This window comes from Pongo abelii, chromosome 9 (assembly GCF_028885655.2).
Source record: "Pongo abelii isolate AG06213 chromosome 9, NHGRI_mPonAbe1-v2.0_pri, whole genome shotgun sequence".
Classification (NCBI taxonomy): domain Eukaryota; kingdom Metazoa; phylum Chordata; class Mammalia; order Primates; family Hominidae; genus Pongo; species Pongo abelii.
In genome coordinates this window covers 54294264-54316398 of record NC_071994.2, presented here as the reverse complement: position 1 = coordinate 54316398, position 22135 = coordinate 54294264, and positions in this window count along the sequence as shown.

Here is a 22135-nt window from a genome sequence, read left to right as displayed (position 1 = left end):
TGGAACGTCTAATGGAATGTGGAATGGAATGGAAAGGAATGTGGAATGGAATGGAATGGAATGTGGAATGGAATGTGGAATGGAATGTGGAATGGAATGTGGGAAGGAAAGTTGAACGGAATGGAATGGAATGGGTAATGGAAATTGGAAAGGAATGGAATGCAATGGAAAGTGGAATGCAATGTGCAATGGAAAGTGGAATAGAATGTGGAATGGAATGGAACGGAATGTGGAATGGCATGTGTAATGCATTGTGGAAAGGAATGTGGAAGGGAATGGAATGGAATGTGGAATGGAATGTCAAATGTAAAGTGAAATGGAAGAGAATGGAATGTGGAATGGAATGTGGAATGGAATGTGGAATAGAATGGAATGGAATGTGGAATGGAATTTCTAAAGGAACAGAATGGAATGTGGAAGGGTATGTGGAATGCAAAGTGAAATGGCATGTAATGGAATGTGGAATGGAACTTGGAATGAAATGGGATGGAACATGGAAGGGAATGTGTAATGGATCGTGTATTGGAATGGAATTGAACGTGAAATGTAATGTCAAAAAGAATGTGGAAAGGAAAGGAATGGAATATGGAATAGAATGTGGAATGGAAAGGAATGGCATGTGTAATGAAATCGAATGCAATGTGAAAAGGAATGTGGAATGGAATGTGGAATGGAATATAGAATGGAATGCAATGTGGAATATAATGTGAAAGGAATGTGAAATGGAATGGAATGAAACGGGGAACAGAATTTGGAATGGAACTCGTAATGGAATTTGGAATTGAATGTGGAATAGAATGGAATGGATCGTGGAATGGAAAGTGCAATGAAATTGAATGGAATGTGGAATGTAACGTGGAATGGAATGGAATGGAATGGAATGGAACAGAATGAGGAATGGAAAGTGCAATGGAATGTGGAGTGGAAAGGAATGGAATGTGAAATGGATCGTGGAATGGAATGTAATGGGCCGTGGAAAGGAAAGTGTAATGGAAAGTGGAAAGTAATGGAATGGAACGTGTAACGGAATGTAGAATGGAATGGAATGGAATGTAGAAAGGAATGCAATGGAATGTGGAATGGAATATGAATGGAATGGAATGGAATTTGGAATGGAACGTGGAATGAAATGGAAATGAACGTGGAATGTAACTTGGAAATGAACGTGGAATGGAATGTAGAATGAAACGTGGAATGGAATGTGCAATGGAATGTGGAAATGAACTTGGAATGGAATACAATGGATTCTGGATTGGATTGTGGAGTGGAATGTGGATTGTAGTGGAATGGGGAATGGAATTTGTAATGGAATAGGGAATGCAATGGAATGGAATGTGGAATGGAGTGTGGAATGGAACTTGGAATGGAACTTGGAAAATAATGTGGAAGGAATGGGGAATGGAATGTGGAATGTAATGGATTGTAATATGGAATGGAATATGGAATGGATTGCAATGGAATGTCAAATATAATGTGGAATGGAATGGAATGCAATGCCATGTGGATTGGAATGGAATGGAATGTGCAATGGAATGCAATGGAAGGTGGAATGGAATGGAATGGAATGTGCAAAGGAATGGAATAGAATGCGGACTGGAATTGATGGGTATGTGAAATGGAATGGAATGGAATGGAATGTGGAATTGAATGTGCAATGGAATGAAATGGAATGTGGAATGGTATGGAATGGAATGTGGAATGAAATGTGGAATTGAATGGAATGGAAAGTGGAATGGAATGTGGACTGGAATAAAATGGAAAGTGGAATGGAATGTTGAATGGAATGGAAGGGAATGAAATTGAATTTGGAATGGAATGGAATGGAATGGAATAGAAAGGAATGTGGAATGGAAAGGAATGCGTAATGGAATGTAATGGAATGCGGAATGGAATGGAATGTGGAATAGAAAGCGGAATGGGTTGTGGAATGGAATGTGGAATGGAACAGAATGGAATGAGGAATGGAATCTGGAATGGATTATGGAATGGAATATGGAATGGAGTGTGGAATGGAATGTTGAATGGAATGGAATGGATTGTGGAATGGAATGTAGAATGGAGTGTCGAATGGAATGTGGAATGGAACGGAATGGAATGTGGAATGGAAAGTGGATGGAACGGAATGGAATGTGGAATGGAATGTAGAATGTAGCGTGGAAAGGAATGTGGAATGGAACGGAATGGAATGTCGAATGGAATGTGGAATGGAATGTGGAATTGAATGGAATGGATTGTGGAATTAAATGGTGTGGAAGATGGAATGGAATGTGGAATTGAATGTGGAATGGAGTGGAATGGAATGTGGAATGGAATGTGCAATGGAATGGAATGGAACGTGGAAGGGAACATCTAATGGAACGTGGAACGGAACGTGCAATGGAACGTAGAGTGCAATCTGGAAAGGAAAGTAGAATGGAATGGAATGCAATGTGGATTGGAATGGAATGGAATGTGGAATGGAATGTGGAATGCAACGGAATGGAATGTGGAATGGAATGTGAAATGCAATGGAATGGAATGTAGACCGCAATGTGGAATGGAATAAAATGGAATTTGAAATGGAATCGATTTTAATGGAATGTGGAAGGGAATGGAATGGAATGTGAAATGGAATGAGGAATGAAATAAAACGGAATGTGGAATGGAATGGAATGCAATGGAATGTGGAATGGAATGGAATGTGGATTGGAATGGAATGGAATGTGGAAGGGAATGGAATGGAAGATGGAGTTGAATGGAATGGAATATGGAAGGGAATGGAATGGAATATGGAATGCAATGGAATGGAAAGGAATGGAATGCGGAGTTGTATGGAATGGAGTGTGGATTGGAATGCTGAAAGGAATGTGGAATCTTATGTGGAATGGAATGGAATGGAATGTTGATTGGAATGTGGAATGGAATGTGTAATGGAATGTGTAATGGAATGAAATGGAATGGGGAAAGGAATGTGGAATGGAATGTGGAATAGAATGGGATGGAATGTGGAATCGAGAGTAATGGAATGTTGAATGGAATTTGAAATGTAATGCAATGGATTGTGGAAAGAATTTTGGAATGGAATGTGGAAAGCAATGGATTAGAATGTGGAATGTATTGTGAAATGGAATGGAATGGAATGTTGAATGGAATGTGGAATGGAAAGGAATGTGGAATGGAATGGAATGTAGAATGGAATAGAATGGAATGAGGATTGGAAAGGAATGAAATGTGGAATGGAATGGAATGGAATGCAATGGAAAGAGAAATGGAATGCAAAACGGAATGTGGAATGGAAGGTGGAATGGAAAGTGGAATAGAATGAAATGGAACGTGGAATGGAATGGAATGGAAAGTGGAATGGTATGGAATGGAACGTGGAATGGAAGGTGGAATAGAACGTGGAATGGAATGTGGAATGAAATAGGGAATGGAATTCAATGGAAAGTGGAATAGAATGTGGAATGGAATGGAATGGAATTTGGAATGGAATGCAATGGGATGTGGAACGGAATGTGGAATGGAATGTGGAGTGGAAAGGAATGGAATGTGGAAAGGATTGTGCAATGGATTGGAATGGAATGGAGTGGAATGTGGAATGGGATGGAATGGAACTTGGAATGGAATGGTATGGAATGTGGTGTGGAATGAAATGGAACGTGGGATGGATTGGAACGGAATGTGGAATGGAATGGAATGCAATGGGATGGAATGCGGAATGGAAAGGAATGATATGTGGAATGCAATTGAATGGAATGGAACGTGGAATGGAATGGAATGGAATGTGGAATAAAATGAAATGGAATGTGGAATGGAATGGGGAATCCAATGGAATGGACTGTGGAATGGAATGTGGAATGCAATGGAATGGAATGTGGAATGGATTATGGAATGGAATGTGGAATGGAATGGAGTGGAATGTGGAATGGAATGTGGAATGCAATGTGGAATGGAGCAGAGTGTAATGCGGAATGGAATGTGGAATGGAAAGTGTAATGGAATGGAATGGAATGTGGAATGGAATGTGGAATGGAATGGAATGGAACGTGGAATGGAACATGGAATGGAATCGAATGGAATGGAATAGAATGTGTAATGGAAGGGAAAGGAATGTGGAATAGAATGTGGAATGCAATGGAATGCAATGGATCGTGTAATGGAATGGAATGTGGAGTTGAAAAAATGGAATGTGGAATGGAATGGAATCGTATGGAACGTAGAATCGAATGGAAAGTTATGGAATGTAGAATGGAATGGAATGACATGGAATGGAATGTGGACGGGAATGGAATGGAAAGTATAATGGAATGGAATGGAATGTGGAATGGAATGGAATGGAATGAGGAATGGAATGGAATGGGATTTGGATTGGAATGGAATGGAATGTGGAATGGATGGAGTGGAATGGAATGGAATGTGCAATGGAATGTGGAATGGAAATTGAAATGGAATGTGGAATGGAATGAGAAAAGGAATGAATGGAACATAGAATGGAATGGAATGGAACATTGAATACAATGGGGTGGAACGTGGAATGGAATGTGGAATGGAACTTGGAATGGAACTTGGAATGTAATGTGGAAGGAATGGGGAATGGAATGGAATGGAATGTCGAATGTAACGGAATGTAATATGGAATGGAATATGGAAAGGATTGAAATGGAATGTGGAATACAATGTGGAATTGAATTGAAAGGAATCCAATGCCACGTGGATTGGAATGGAATTGAATGTGCAATGGAATGGAATGGAATGTGGAATGGAACGGAATGGAATGGAATGTAGAATGGAAAGTGGAATGTAATGGAATGGAATGTGGAGTGGAATGTAGAATGGAATGTAGAAAGGAATGTGGAATGTAACCTGGAATGGAATGGAATTTAACGTGTAATGGATTGGAATGAAATGTGGAATGGAAGGTGGAATGAAATGGAATGGAATGTGGAGTGGAAAGTAGAATTTAACGTGGAATGGAAAGGAATGGAACGTGGGATGGAACGTGGAATGGAACTTGGACTGGAAAAAGGAATGGAATGTGGAATGGAACGTGGAATGGAATGGAATGGAATGTGGAATGGAAAGTGCAATGGAACGTGGAATGGAATGGAATGGAACGTGGAATGTAAAGTGGAATGGAATGCGGAATGAAATGGAATGGAACATGGAATGGAATGGAATCGAATGTGGTATTCAATGTGGAATGGAATGGAATGTGTAACATAATGTGGTATTGGATGTGTAATGGAATGGAATGGAATGTGGAATGGAATGTGGAATGGAACGGAATGGAATGTGAAAGGGAATTTGGAATAAAATGTGGAATTAAATGTGGAATGGAATGTGGAATAAAATGGATTGGAATGTGGAACTTAATGTGGAATGCAATGGAATGCAATGTGGAATGGAATGTGGAAGTGAAAGGAATGGAATGGGGAATGGAATGTGGAATAGAATGTGGACTGGAATGGAATGGAATGTGGAATAGAATTTGGAATGCAATGCAATGGGATGTGGAATGGAATGTGGAATGGAATGTGGAACGGAATGTGGAATAGAATGGGATGAAATGTGGAGTGTAATGTGGAATGCAACGGAATGCAATGTGGAACGGAATGAAGAATGGAACATGGAATGGAACATGGAATGCATTGGAAAGGAATGTGGAATGGAACTTGGAATTGAATGGAATGGAAAATGGAATAGCACGTTTAATGAAACGTGTAAGGGAATGTGGAATGGAACGTAGAATGGAATGTGCAATGGAATGTGGAATTGAAAGTGGAATGGAATGGTATGGAAAGTGGAATGGATCATGGAAGGAAATGGTATGGAACGTGGAATGGAATGTGGAATGGAATGTGGAATGTATCGTGGAATGGAACGTGTAATGGAATGGAACGGAATGTGGAATGGAATGTGGAATTGAATGTGGAATGGAATGTGGAATGCAATGGAATCGAATGTGGAATGGAATCTGGAATGGAAAGGAATGGTATGGAATGTGGAATAGAATGTGGAATTGAAAGTGGAATGGAAAGTGGAATGGAACGTACAATGGAATGTAACTGAATATGGAATGGAATGTGGAATGGAATGGAATCGAGGGTGAAATTGAATGTGGAATGGAATGTGGAATGGAACGGAAGTTGGAATGGAATGTGGAATGGCATGGAATAGAATGTTTAAAGGGAAAGTTGAATGGAATGGAAGTTGGAATGAAATGTAGAATGGCATGGAATGGAACGTTTAAATGGAATGGAATGGAATGTTAAAAGGAAGGGGGACTGCAATGGAACGCATTGTGGAATGGAATGTGGAATTGAATGTTTAGTCGAATGTAGAATGAAATGTGGAGTGGAACGTGGAATGGAATGTGGAATGGAATGGAATGGATCGTGGAATGGAAGGTGGAAAGGAACTTAGAATGTAAGGTGGAATGGAGCGAGGAATGGAATGGAATGGAACGTGGAATGGACTGTGTAATGGAATGGAATGGAATGTGGAATGGAATATGGAATGGAATGGAATTGATTGGAATGTGGAATGGAATGGAATGGAATGCAGAATCTAATGGTATGGAATTTGGAATGGAATAGGGAATGGAATGTGTATTGGAATGTGGAATGGAACCTGGAATGGAATGGAATGGAAAGTGTGATGGAATGGAATGGAATGTGGAAAGGAAGGTGGAACGGAAATGAATGGAAAGTAGAATGGAACGTGGAATTTATCGTGGAATGGAAAGGAATGGAACGTGGAGTGGAACGTGGAATGGAACTTGCAATGGATCTTGGAAAGGAATGAGGAATGTAACGTGGAATGGAATGGAATGGAATGTGGAATGGAACATGGAAAGGAATGTGGAATGCAACGTGGAATGGAACGTGGAATGGAACATTGAATGGTACGGAATGGAAAGTGGAATGGAATTTAATGGAATAAGGAACAGAAAGCAGAATGCAATGGAATGGAACGTGGAATGGTAGGTGGAATGGAAGTTCTAAAGGAACGTGTAATGGAAAGTGGAATAGAATGTAACGGAAATAGGAATGGAATGTGGAATTGTAAGTGGAATGTACTGGAATGGAATGTGGAATGTAATGTGGAATGGAATGGAGTGGAATGTGGAATGGAACTTGAATGGAATGGAACGTGGAATGGAATGGAATGGGACGTGGAATGGAACGTGGAATGGAATGGAATGGTATGTGGAAGGGAATGTGGAATGGAATGTCTTATTGAATGTGAAATGGAACATGGAATGGAAAGTGGAATCGAAAGAAAGGAATGTGGAATGGAATGTTGAATGCTATGGAATGGAGTGTGGAATGGAAAGTAGAATGGAATGTGGAATGGAATGGAATGGAATGTGGAAGGGAATGTGGAATGGAATGTGAAAGGGAATGTGGAATGGAATGTGGAATGGAATGGAATGGAATGTGGAAGGGTAAGTGGAATGGAATATGGAATGGAATGTGGACTGGAATGGAAGGTGGAATGGTATGTGGAATGGAATATTTAAATGGAATGGAATTGAAAGTGTAATGGAATGAGGACTGCAAAGAAATGCAATGTGGATTGGAATGGAATGGAATGTGGAATGGAATGTTTAATGGAATGTGGAATGAAATTTGGAGTGGAACGTGGAATAGAACGTGGAATGGAATGGAATGGATAGTGGAATGGAACGTGGAATGGAACGTGCAACGGTAGGTGGAATGTAGCTTGGAATGGAATGGAATGGAATGTGGTACGGATTGAGGAATGGAATGGCCTGGAATGTGGAATGGAATGTGGAAAGGAATGGAATGGAATGTGGAAGGGAATGTGGAATGGAATGTGGATGGGAATGTGGAAAGGAGTGTGGAATTGAATTGAATGGAATGTTTAATGGAAGTTGTAATGGAAAGGGGAATGAAACGAGGAATGGAATGGAATGGAATGGAATGTGGAATGGAATGTGGAATGGAATACAATGAAATGGAGTGTGGAATAGAACGGAATGTAATGGAATATGAAATGAATTGGAATGGAATGGAATGTGGAAAGAAATTGAATGGAATGGAATGTGGAATGGAATGGAATGTGGAATGCGGAATGGAAAGGAATGTGGAATGGAATGGAATGGAAATTGGAATGGAATGGAATGGAATGTGGAATGGAATGGAATGGCATGTGAAAAGGAATGGTATGGATTGTGAAATGGAATGGAATGGATTGTGGAATGGAACGGAATGGAATGGAATGTGAAATTGAATGGAATGGAATGTGAAATGGAAGGGAATGGAATGTGGAATGGAATGGAATGGAATGTGGAATGGAACGGTATGGAAAGGGGAAACAAATGTGGAATGGAATGGAATGGAATTTGGAGTGCAATGGAAAGGAATATGGGATGGAAAGGAATGGAATGTGGAATGCAGTGGAATGAAAGGAGGAATGGAATGGAATGGAATGGAATGGAAACGACCATGGTATGGAAGGGAAAGTAACGTGGAATGGAATGGAATGGAATGGAATACAATGTAATGGAATGGAATGGAATGTGGAATGGAATGTGGAGTGGAATGGAATGGAATGGAAACTGGAATGGAATGGAATGGATTGTGGAATGGAAAATGGAATGGAATGGAATGGAATGTGGAATGGAATTGAACGGAATGGAATGAGTAATGGAATAGAATGGAATCTGCAATGGAATGGAAGGGAATGGAATGCGGAATGGAATAGAATGGAATGTGGAATGGAATGGAATGGAATGGAATGTGGAATGGGATGATCAATGGAATGTGGAATGTTTGGAATGTGCAATAGCAGATGGAACGTAAAGGAAGGGAATGGAATGTTAAATGGAATACAAAGGAATGTGGAATGGAATGGAATGTGAAATGGAATGGAATGTGTATTGGAATGTGGAATGCAATGAAATGGAATTGAATGGAATATTGAATGGAATGGAATTGAATGTGGAATGCAATGGAATGGAAAGGAATGTGAAATTGAATGGAATGCAAGGTGGAATGGATAGGAATGGAATGTGGAAAGGAATGCAATGCAATGTGGAATGCAATGTGGAAGGGAATGGAACGGAACGTGGAATGGAAGGTGGAATGGATTGGAATGGAATGTGGAATGGAATGGAATGGAATGTGGAATAAAAAGTGGAATGGAATGTGGAGTGCAATGTGGAATGGAATGGAATGAAATTGAATGGAATGTGGAATGGAATGGAATGGAATTGAATGTGGAATGGAATGGAATGGAATGTGGAATGGAGGGGAATGGAATGTGGAAATTAATGGATTGGAATATGGAATGCAATGTGGAATGCAGTGAAATGGAATGGAATTTGGAACGTATTCTGGAATGGAATGGAATGAGGAATGGAATGGAATGGAATTTAACGGAATGTGGAATGGAATAGAATGGAATGGAATGGAATGGAATGTGAAATGGAAATTGAATGGAATGTTTAATGGAATGTACTGGAAAGTGGAATGGAAAGGAAAGGAATGTGGAATGGAAAGTGGAATGGATTGGATTTGAATGTGAAATGGAATGGAATGGAAAGTGGGATGGAATGTGGAATTTAATGTAACGGAAAGGAGTTTAATGTGGAATGGAATGGAATGGAATGGAATGTGAAATGGAAATAGAATGGAATGTTTAATGGAATAGAATGGAATGTGGAATGGAATAGAATGGAATGTGGAAAGGAATGTGAAATGGAATGCAATGGAACGTGGAATGGAACGGAATGGAATGTGGAATGGTATGGAATGAAACGGAATGGAATGTGGAAAGCAATGGAATGGAAAGGAAAGAATGTGGAAGGGAATGGAGTGGAATGTGGAATGGAATGGAAAGTGGAATGGAACGTGGAATGGAATTGAATTGAATGGAATGGAATGTAGAATGGAGTGTAGAATGAAATGTCGAATGGAATGGAATGGAGTGGAATAGAATTAGGAATGGAACGCAATGAAATGGAATGTGAAATCGAATTGAATGTAATGGAATATGAAATGAATAGGAATGGAATGGAATGTGGAATGGAATTGAATGGAATTGAATGGAATGGAATGCGGAATGGAATGGAATGTGGAATGCAGCATGGAATGGAATGTGGAATGGAATGGAATGGCATGCGGAATGTGGAATGGAATGGAATGTGGAATGGAATGGAATGGAATGTGGAATGGAACTTGGAATGGAATGGAATGAAATGTGGAATGGAATGGAATGGAATGTGGAATGGAATGGAATGGAGTGCAAAGTCAAATGGAATGGAATCGAATGTGGAATGGAATGGAATAGAAAGGAATTTGAAACGGAATTGGATGGATTGTTAAATGGAGTGAAATGGATTGTGGAATGGAATGGAATGTGAAATTGAATGGAATGGAATGTGAATTGGAATGGAATGGAATGTGGAATGGAATGGAGTGAAATGTGGAAACGAATGTGGATTGCAATGGAATGGAATTTGGAGAGCAATGGAATGGAATATGGGATGGAATGGAATGGAATATGGAATGCAATGGAATGGAATGTGGAATGGAATGGAATGTGGAATGGAAGTGAATGGAACGTGGAATGGAATGGAATGCAATGGAATGGGATGGAATGGAATAGAATGTGGAATGGAATGTGGAATGGAATGGAATAGAATGTGGAATGGAATGTGGAATGGAATGGAATGGAATGGAATGGAATGTGGAATGGAAAGTAATGGATTGTGGAATGGAAATTGGAATGAAATTGAATGGAATGTTGAATGGAATGTGGAATGGAATGGAATGTGGCATGGAATAGAATGGAGTGTGGAATGGAATAGAATGGAATGGAATTTGAAATGGAATGGAATGGAATTGAATGTGGAACTGGATGTTCAATGGAATGTGGAATGGAATGGAATGGAATGGAATGTGCAATGGAAAATGGAATGGAAAGGAATGGTATGGAATGTAGAATGGAATATAAACAAATGTGGAATGGAATGGAACGGAATGGAACGTGAAATGGAAAGGAATGTGAAATGGAATGTGGAATGGAATGTGGAATGCAATGAAATGTAATTGAACGGAATGTTGAATGGAATGGAATTGAATGTAGAATGCAATGGAATGGAATGGAATGTGAAATTGAAAGGAATGGAATTTGGAAAGGAACGGAATGGAATGTGGAAAGGAATGGAATGCAATGTGGAATGCAATGTGGAATGGAATGCAATGTTACGTGCAATGGATTGTGGAATGGAATGGAATTGATTGTGGAGTGGAATGGAATGGAATGTGGAATACAACGTAGTATGGAATGTAATGGAATGTGGAATGGAATGTGGAATGGAATGGAATAGAATGTGGAATGGAATTTAATGGAATTTGGAATGGAATGGAATGGAATGTGGAAGAAAGGGAAAGTAAGGTGGAATTGAATGCAATGAAACGTGGAATTGAACGGAATGGAAAGGAATTTGGAATAGAATGGAATGCAGCGGAATGTGGAATGAAATGGGTTATGGAATGTAATATACTGTGAAATGGAATATATTGGAATGTGGAATGGAGTAGAATGGAAAGTGGAATGGAATGGAATGGAACGTTGAATGGAATGGGACGTGGAATGGAGTCAAAGAGAACGTGGAATGTATTGTGGAATCCAGTGGAATGGAAAGTGGAATGGAATGGAATGGAATGTGCAATGCAATGTGGAATGGAATGGAATGGAATGTGAAATTGAATGTGGAATAGAATGGAATGGAATGTGGAATGCAATGGAATGGAATGTGGAACGCAGAGTGGAATGTAATGGAACGGAATGTGTATTGGAATGTGGAATGGAATGGAATGAAACGTGGAATGGAATGGAATGGAATGGAATGGAATGGAATGGAATGGAATGGAAGAGAATGTGGAATACAATGGAATGGAAAGGAATGGAATGTGAAATGGAATGGAATGTGGAATGGAATGGAATGGAATGGAACGGAATGTGGAATTGAATGGAATGGAATGGAATTTGAAGTGAAAATAGAATGGAATGTTTAATGGAATGGAATGGAATGTGGAAAGGGATTGAATAGAATGTGGAACAGAATGTGGAATGGAATGGAATGGAATGCGCAATGGACTGGAATGGAATGTGGAATGGAATGGAATGGAATGTGTAATGGAATTTAATGGAATGGAATTGAATGTGGAATACAATAGAATTGAATGGAATGGAATGAGGAATGGAACGGAATGAAAAGAAGAATGGAATGTAATGGAATTTTGAATGTAATGGAATGGAATGTGTAATAGAACGTGGAATGGAATGGAATGGAATGGAATGTGGAATGGATTCAGGAATGGAAACTGGAATGGAATGGAATGGAATGGAATGGAATGTGGAATGGAATGGATCGGGATGGAATGTGGAATAGAATGGAATATAATGGAATATGGAATGGAATGGAATGGAATGGAATGCGGAATGGAATGTGGAGTGGAATGGAATGGAATGTGGAATGGAATGGAACGTGGAATGTGGAATGGAATGGAATGTGGAATGTGAAATGGAATGAAATGTGCAATCGAATGGAATGCAATGTGGAATGTGGAATGGAATGGAACGTGGAATGTGGAATGGAATGGCATGTAGAATGGTATGGAAGTTAATGGAATGTGGAATGCGATATGGAATGGAATGTGGAATGGAATGGAAGGGAATTTGGAATGGAATGGAATGGAAAGTGCAATGGAATGTCATGGAATGTGGAATGGAATGTAATGGAATGTGGAATGGAATGTGGAATGTAATGGAATGGAATGCAATGTCAAATGGAATGGAATGGAATGTGGAAAAGAATGGAATGTAAAATGGAATGCAATGGAATGTGAAATGGAATGCAATGGAATGTGAAAAAGAATGGAATGCAATGTGGCATGGAATGGAACGGAATGTGTAATGGAATATAACGGATTGTGGAATGGAAAGAGGAATGGAATGGAATGGAATGTGGAATGGAGTGGAATGGAATGGAATGTGGAATGGAATGTAACGGATTTTTGAATGGAAAGTGGAATGGAAAGGAATGGAATGTGTAATTGAATGCGGAATGGAATGGAATGTGGAATGGAACAGAATGGAATATAATGGAATGTGGAATGGAATGGAATGGAATGGAATGTGGAATGGAACAGAATGGAATGTGTAATCGAATAGAATGGAATGGAATTTTAAATGGAATGGAATGGAATGGAATGTGGAACTGGATGATCAATGGAATGTGGAATGGAATGGAATGGAATGTGCAATGGAAAAAGGAATGGAAAAGAATGGTATGGAATGTGGAATGCAATATAAAGGAATGTGGAATGAAATGGAATGGAATGGAACGTGAAATGGAATGGAACTTTGAATGGAATGTGGAATTAAATGTAGGATGGAACGTGAAAAAGAGTGGAATTGACTGTGGAACTGAAAGTGGAATGAAATGGAAAGGAACATGAAATGGAACGTGGAGTGGAAAGTGGAATGTAATGGAATGGAACGTTCAAAGGAATGTGGAATGGAATGTGGAAAGGAACGGAATGGAATGTGGAATGGAATGTGAAACGGAATCTGGAATGGAATGTGGAATGGAATGTGGAATGAAAGTGGAATGGAACGGAATGAAATGTGAAATGGAATGTGTAATGGAATGGAATTTAATGTGGAATGGAATGTGGAAAGGAATGTGGAATGGAATGGAATTGAATGTGAAATGGAATGGAATGGAATGTGGATAGGAATGTGGAATGGAATGGAATGGAATGTGAAATGGAATGTGGAAAGAAATGTGCAATGGAATGTGGAATGGAATGTGGAAAGGAACGCAGAAAGGAATGTGGAAAGCAATGTGGAATGGAAGGGAATGGAATGTGGAATGGAATGTGGAATGGAGTGTGGAATGGAATGTGGAATGGAATGTGGAACGGAGTGTGGAATGGAATGTGGAATGGAACGGAATGGAATGTGGAATGTAATGTGGAATGGATTATGGAATGGAGTGTGGAATGGAATGGAATGGAACCTGGAATGGAACGTGGCATGGAATGTGGAATGCAACGTGTATGGAACGTGCAATTGAACGTGGAATATAAAGTGGAATTGAAAGAGGAATGGAATGGAATATAATGTGGAATGGAGAGGACTGGAATGTGGAATGGAATGGAAAGGAATGTGGAATGGAATGGAATGGAACTTGGAATGGTTTGGAATGGCAAGTGCAATGGAATGGAATAGAATTTAATGTGGAATAGAATATAATGCAATGAGGAATGGAAGAGAATGGAATGTGGAATGGAATGTGTAATGGAATGGAATGGAAAGGAATGGAATGTTCCATTTTACGTTCCATTCCACAATACTTTCCATTTTACGTTCCATTCCACAATACTTTCCACTTTCCATTGCACTTTCCATTCCGTTCCTTTCCACAATCCATTCCAGATTTTACTCCACATTCCCTTCCACATTCCATTCCGTTAAACTCCACGTTTCATTGCACATTCCATTCCACATTTCATTCCATTCCATTTCACATTCCATTAAGTTACATTCCACATTCCTTTCCTCATTCCATTCCACATTCCTTTCCATATTTCATTCCACATTCCATTCCATAACATGCCATATTCCATTCTATTCAACATTCGATTCCATTCTATTCCACATTCGATTCCATTCCATTCCACATTCCATTCCACATTTCATTGCATTCCATTTCACATTCCATTCCATTACATTCCACATTCCTTTCCATATTCCATTCCACATTCCATTCCACATTCTGTTCCATATTCCATTCCACATTCCCTTCCATTCCATTCCATATTCCATTCCATTCCATTCCGTTTCATTCCGCATTCCTTTCCATTTAACAATGAATTCCATTCCACTCCACATTCCATTCAACTCCATTCCGCATTCCATTCCATTGCATTCCACATTCCATTCCATTCCACATTCCATTCCATTCCATTCCACATTCAATTCCTTTCGGTTCCATATTCCATTATATTCCATTCCATTCCACATTCCATACCATTTGTTTCCATTCCACATTCCATTCCACATTCCATCACTTTCCATTCCAAATTTCATCAACATTCCATTCCATTCCATTCCGCATTAATTTCTATTCCATTCCCCATTCCAGTCCATTCCATTCCATTCCAATTTATTCCACATTCCAATCCTTTTCATTCCATTCCATATTGCATTCCATTCCATTCCACATTCCATCCCACTCCATTCCACATTTCATTCCCTTCAATTCCATTCAATTTCACATTCCATTCCATGCCATTCCACATTCCACTCCATTGTTTACCACATTCCATTCCACATTCCATTCAATATTGTTCCACTTTCCACGCCACATTCAATTCCACATTCCATTCAATTCCATTCCTCTTTCCATTTCAACCCATTCAATTGCATTCCACATTGCATTCCATTCCATTCCATATTCCATTCCTTACCATTCCACATTCCATTCCATTCCATTCCACATTCCATTATATTACATTCCACATTCCATTCCATTCCATTCCAAATTCCATTCCATTCCGACCCAAATTCAATTCCATTCCATTCCATCCCACATTCCATTCCATTCCATTACATTCAGATTCCATTCCACTTTCCATCCCATTCCATTCCACATTCCATTCTACATCCCATTCCATTCCATATTCCATTCTACATTCCATTCCATTCCATTCCACCTTCCATTCTATTCCATTCCATTCCATTGCACATTCCATTCCATTCCATTCCACTCCATTCCATCCCACATTCCATTGCATTCCATTCCATTCCACGTTCCATTCCATTCAATTCCAAATTCCATTCCATTCCATTCCACATTCCATTTCATTCCATGTCAGTCCATATTCCATTCCATTCCTCATTCCATTCCATTGCATTCCACATTCCATTCCATTCCATTCCATTCCACTCCATTCCATCCCACATTCCATTGCATTCCATTCCATTCCACGTTCCATTCAATTCCATTCCACATTCGATTCCAAATTCCATTCCATTCCATTCTACATTCCATTCCACATTGCATACGATTCTATTCCACATTCCATTCCACCTTCCTCTGCAGGTTCCATTCCACGTTCTTTTCCACAACATTCCATTCCATTCCTTTCCATTCCGTTCTGAATTCCTTTCCATTCCATTCCAAATTATACTCGACATTACATTCCATTCAATTCCACATTCCATTCCATTCCATTCTACATTCCATTTCATTCCATGTCAGTCCATATTCCATTCCATTGCATTCCACTTTCCATTCCATTCCATTCCACATTCCATTCCATTCCATTCCAAATTTCATTTCATTCCGTTCCACTTTCCATTCCATTCCATTCCACGATCCGTTAAATTCCATTCCACATTCCATTACACATTCCATTCCATTCCATTCTGCATTCCATTCCATTCCATTCCACATTCCATTCCACATTCCATTCCATTACCTTCTACATTGAATTCCACATTCCTTTCCAATCTGTTGCACATTCAATTCAATTTCGTTCCATATTCCATTCCATTCCATTCCATTCCATGTTCCATTCAATTCCATTCCATTCCACAGTCCACTCCACATTCCATCCCATTGGATTCCACATTCCATTCCATTCTACTCCACAGTTCCTTTCCATTCCATTCCATATTCCATTCCATTCCATATTCCATTCGATTCCATTCCGCATTGCATTCCATTCAATTTCACTTTCCATTCCATTCCATTCCGTCTCATTTCACATTCCATTGCATTCCATACCACATTCCACTCCATTCCATTCCAGTTTTCATTCCATATTCCATTCAATTCCATTCCATTCCACATTCCATTCCACATTCCATCCCATTGCATTCCACATTCCATTCCATTCCATTCCGCTTTCTATTCCATATTCCATTCCACATTCCATTCCCTTCCATTACTTTACATTCCAAATTCCACTCCATTCCATTACACATTTCATTCACATCCATACCACATTCCATTCCACGCCATTAAACATTCCATTCCATTCCATTACACATTCCATTCTGCGTTCCATTCCATTCCACTCCACATTCCATTCCACATTCCATTCCATTCCATTATACATTCTGTTCCATTTTCCATTCCATTCCTTTCTACATTCCATTACATTCAATGCCAAATTGCATTCCATTCCATTCCTTTCAATTCCACTTTCCATTCCATTCCATTCTGCATTCCATTCCATTCCATTCCATATTGCATTTCACATTCCATTCAATTCCATTACAGTCCATTCCACTTTCCATACCATTCCATTCCACATTCCATTCCATTCCATTCCATTCAAGAATCCATTCCCCGTTACGTTACCTTACATTCGACATTCCATTGCATTCAACATTCCATTCCACTTTTCATCCCAATCCATTCCATATTCCATTCCACATTCCCTTCCATTCCATTCCATTCCACATTCCATTCCATTCCGTTCCACGTTTCATTTCACATTGCATTCCACGTTACATTCATTTCATTCCACATTCTATTCAACAGTCCATTCCAAATTTCATGCCACATTCCATTCCATTCCATTCCACCATCCATTCAACATTCCATTCCATTTCATTCTACATTGGATTCCACATTCCATTCCGTTCCATTCCACTTTCAAATAACCGTTCCATTCCACGTTCCAATCCACGTTCCATTCCATACCATTCCACGTTCCATTCCACGTTCCATTCCATTCCATTCCAAGTTCCATTCCACGTTCATTCCACGTTCCATTCCATTCCATTCCATGTTATATTCCACATTACACTGCATTCCATTCTACGTTCCATTCCACGTTCCATTCCATCCCATTCCATTCAATTCCACACTCCTTTCTGTTCCATTCCACATTCCATTCCATTCTATTTCACACTCCTTTCCATTCCATTCTATTCACCATTCCATTCAATTCCATCCCGCATTCCATTCCATTCCATTCCGCATTCCATTCCATTCCATTCCATTCTGCATCCCATTCCACCTTCTGTTCCACAATCCATTCCATTCCTTTCAACATTCCATTCCACATTCCATTCCACCTTCCATTCCACATTCCATTCCGTTCCATTTCACATTCCTTTCCATATTCCATTCCACATTCCATTGCATTCCATTCCCCATTCCATTCCACATTATATTCCATTCCATTACACATTCCGTTGCATTCCATTCTATATTCCATTCCATATACCATTCCACATACCATTCCATTCGATTCCACATTCCATTCCATTCCATTCCACTTTCTGTTCCACATTCCATTCCGTATTCCGTTCCATTCCATTCCACATATTATTCCACATTGTATTCCGCTAGATTCCACATTCCATTTCATTCCATTCCATATTCCATTCCACTTTGCTGTCCACTTTCCATTCCACGTTCCACTGCACGTTCCATTCCATTTCATTCCACGTTCCAATCCATTCCATTCCACGTTCAATTCCATTTTCCCTTTCGCATTCCATTCCACATTCCATTTCACTTTCTTTTCCATTCCATTGCCCATTCCATTCCACATTCCATTCCAGATTCCATTCCATTCCTTTCCACATTCCATTCCGTATTCCATTTCACGTTCCATTCCATTCCATTCCACGTTCCATTCCACTTTCCATTCCACATCCCATTACATTCCACAGCAGGTTCAATTCTACATTCAATTCATATCCGTTTCACGTTAAATTCTACATTCCATTCCAAATTCCATTCCATTCCATTCCAGATTCCATCCCAGACTCCATTGCTTTCCATTCCACATTCCATTCCATGCACCATTCAACATTCCATTCCACATTCTATTCCACATTCAGTTACACAGTCCATGCCGTTCCATTACACTTTCCATTCCACAATCAATTCCACGTTCCATTCCACATTCCATTCCGTTCCATTCCCCATTACTTTCCACAATCCATTACACGTTCCATTTCACGTTCCCTTCCACCTTCCATTCCATTCCATTTCATTCCATTCCACGTGCCATTCCATTCCATTCAACTTTCCATTCCATGCCGTTCCAGATTGCATTCCACATTTCATTTCACATTCCATTCTGGTTTCAATTCCATTCCATTCCATTCCACTACACATTCCATTCCCTTCCAATCCACATTCTATTCCATTCCATTAGATGTTCCATTCCATTCCACATTCGATTGCTTTCCATTCAACATTCCATTCGATTCCACATTCCAAGCCAATCCATTCCACATTCCATTCCATTGCATTCCACCTTCCATTCCCCTCCATTCCACATTCCATTCGACATTCCATTCCACATTCCATTCCATTCCATTCTATTCCACATTCTATTCCATTCCATTCCACATTCCATTTCACATTCCATTCCACTCCATTCCACATTCCTTTCCATGCCATTCCACTTTCCATTCCACATTGCATTCCACGTTACATTCCACGTTCTACTCCATTCCATTACACATTCCATTACAGTACATTCCACATTTCATTCCACATTCCTTTCCTCATTCCATTCCATTCTATTCTATTCCACATTCCATTCCACATTGGATTTCACATTCCATTGCACATTGCGTTCCATATTGCATTCCACGATCCATTCCATTCCATTCCACATTCAATTTCATTCCATTCCACATTCCATTCCATTCCATTCCACGTTCCATTCCATTCTGTTCCACATTCCATTCCATCATCCATTCTACATTCCATTCCTCATTCCAGTCCCTTCCATTCCACTTTACATTGCATTCCATTCCACGTTCCGTTCCATTCCTTTAGACCTTCCATTGCATTCCATTCTGCTTTACATTCCACATTCCATTCCACATTCCTTTCCACATGCCTTTCCCTTCCATTCCACATTCCATTACATTCCATTCCATGTTACATTCCATTCCATTACTCATTCCATTCCACGTTCCAGTCTACGTTCCTTTGCACATTCCATTACACTTTCCATTCCACTTTGCATTCCATTTTCCATTACATTCCATTCAACATTCCATTCCATCTTCCATTGCATTCCATTCCACATTTCATAACATTCCGCTCCATTCCATTCTACATTACATTCCATTCCATTCCGCATTCAATTCCATTCAATTATACTTTCTGTTCCATTCCATTCCACTTTCAATTCCATTCACTTCCACATTCCATTCCATTCCTTCCAAATATCTTTCCATTCCATACCATGTTCCATTCCATTCCATGCCACATTAAATTCCATTCAATTCCACATTCCATTCCTTTCCATTTCACATTCCATTCCATTCCATTCCATTCCACGTTCCATTCCATTCTATCCTACTTTCCAGTCCATTCCATTCCACATTACATTCCACATTCCATTCAACATTGCATAAAATTCCATTCCATTCCACATTCCATTCTATTCCATTAGTCATTCCATTCCACGTCCCATACCAGTTTCCATTGCACATTACATTACATGATCCATTCCACGTTCTATTCCACATTCCATTCCATTCCACATCCCATTCCACATTCCATTACATTCCACTCCACTTTCCATACCATTGCATTCCATTCCATTCCACATTCCATTCCCTTCCATTCCACATTGCATTCCACATTCCATTACAGTCCATTCCACATTCTTTTCCATTCCATTCCACATTCCATACCATTCCGTTCCATTCCATTCCACATTCCATTCTATTTCATTCTACATTCCATTCCATATTGAATTCCATTCTATTCCACATTCCATTCCATTCCATTACACATTCCATTCCACATTCCTTTCCATTCAATTTCACATTCCATTCCCTTCCATTCCAGATTCCTTTCCACATTCCATTCCACATTGCATTCCACCTTCCGTTCCGTATTCCATTCCACATTACATTCCATTCAATTCCAAATTGCATTTCACATTCCATTCCGTTCCATTCCACATTCGTTTCCACATTCCATTGCAAATTCCATTCCACATTCTTTTCCACATTCCATTGCACATTCCATTCCACATTCTGTTCCGCATTGCATTCCACATTCCATTCCATTCCATTCCATATTCCTTTGCACATTCCATTCTGCATTCCATTCGACATTCCATTCTACATTCCTTTAAATTCCATTCCACATTGCATTCCATTCCATTCCACATTCCATTCCACTTTCCATTCAACGTTCTATTCCAAATTCCATTCAAAATCATTTCACATTACATTCTGCATTCCATTCCTTTCCATTCCAATTTCCTTTCAGCATTCCATTCCACATTACATTCCGTTCCATTCCACATTCCATTCCACTTTCCGTTCTACATTTCATTCCATTCCATTCCACATTCCATTCCATTCCATGCCACATTCCATTCCATTGCACATTGCATTCCATGTTCCATTCCAGATTTCATTCCACATTCCATTGCATTCCACCTTCCATTACATGGTCCAATCCTTTCCATTCCACGTTCCATTCTATGTTCCATTCCACATTCCAATCTACATTCCATTCCACATTTCACTCCACATTCCATTTCACAATCCGTTCCATATTCCATACCATTCGATGCCAAATTGCATTCCACATTCCATTCCATTCCATACCACGTTCAATTCCACATTCCATTCCTTTACATTTGAGATTCCATTCCACATACCATTCCAAATTCCATTTCACATTCCATTCCGTTCCATTACACATTCCATTCCACTCTCCATTCCACATTCCATTCAACTTTCCATTCCACCTTCCTTTCCATTCCATTCCAAATTATATTCCACAATACATTCCAAATTCCATTCCACATTCCATTCAACGTTCCATTCCGTTGCATTCCACATTCCATTCCACACTCCATTCTACATACCTTTCCACATTCCATTCTATTCCATTCCATTCCACATTCCTTTCCACATTCCATTCTGCATTCCATTCGACATTCCGTTACACATTCCTTTCCACACTCCATTCCACATCCGATTCCACATTCCTTTCGGTTGCGTTTCACATTCCTATCCACATTCCATTCCACATTCCATTCCATTTCATTCCACTTTCCATTAAACATTCCATTCCATTCCATTTCACATTCCATTCCGT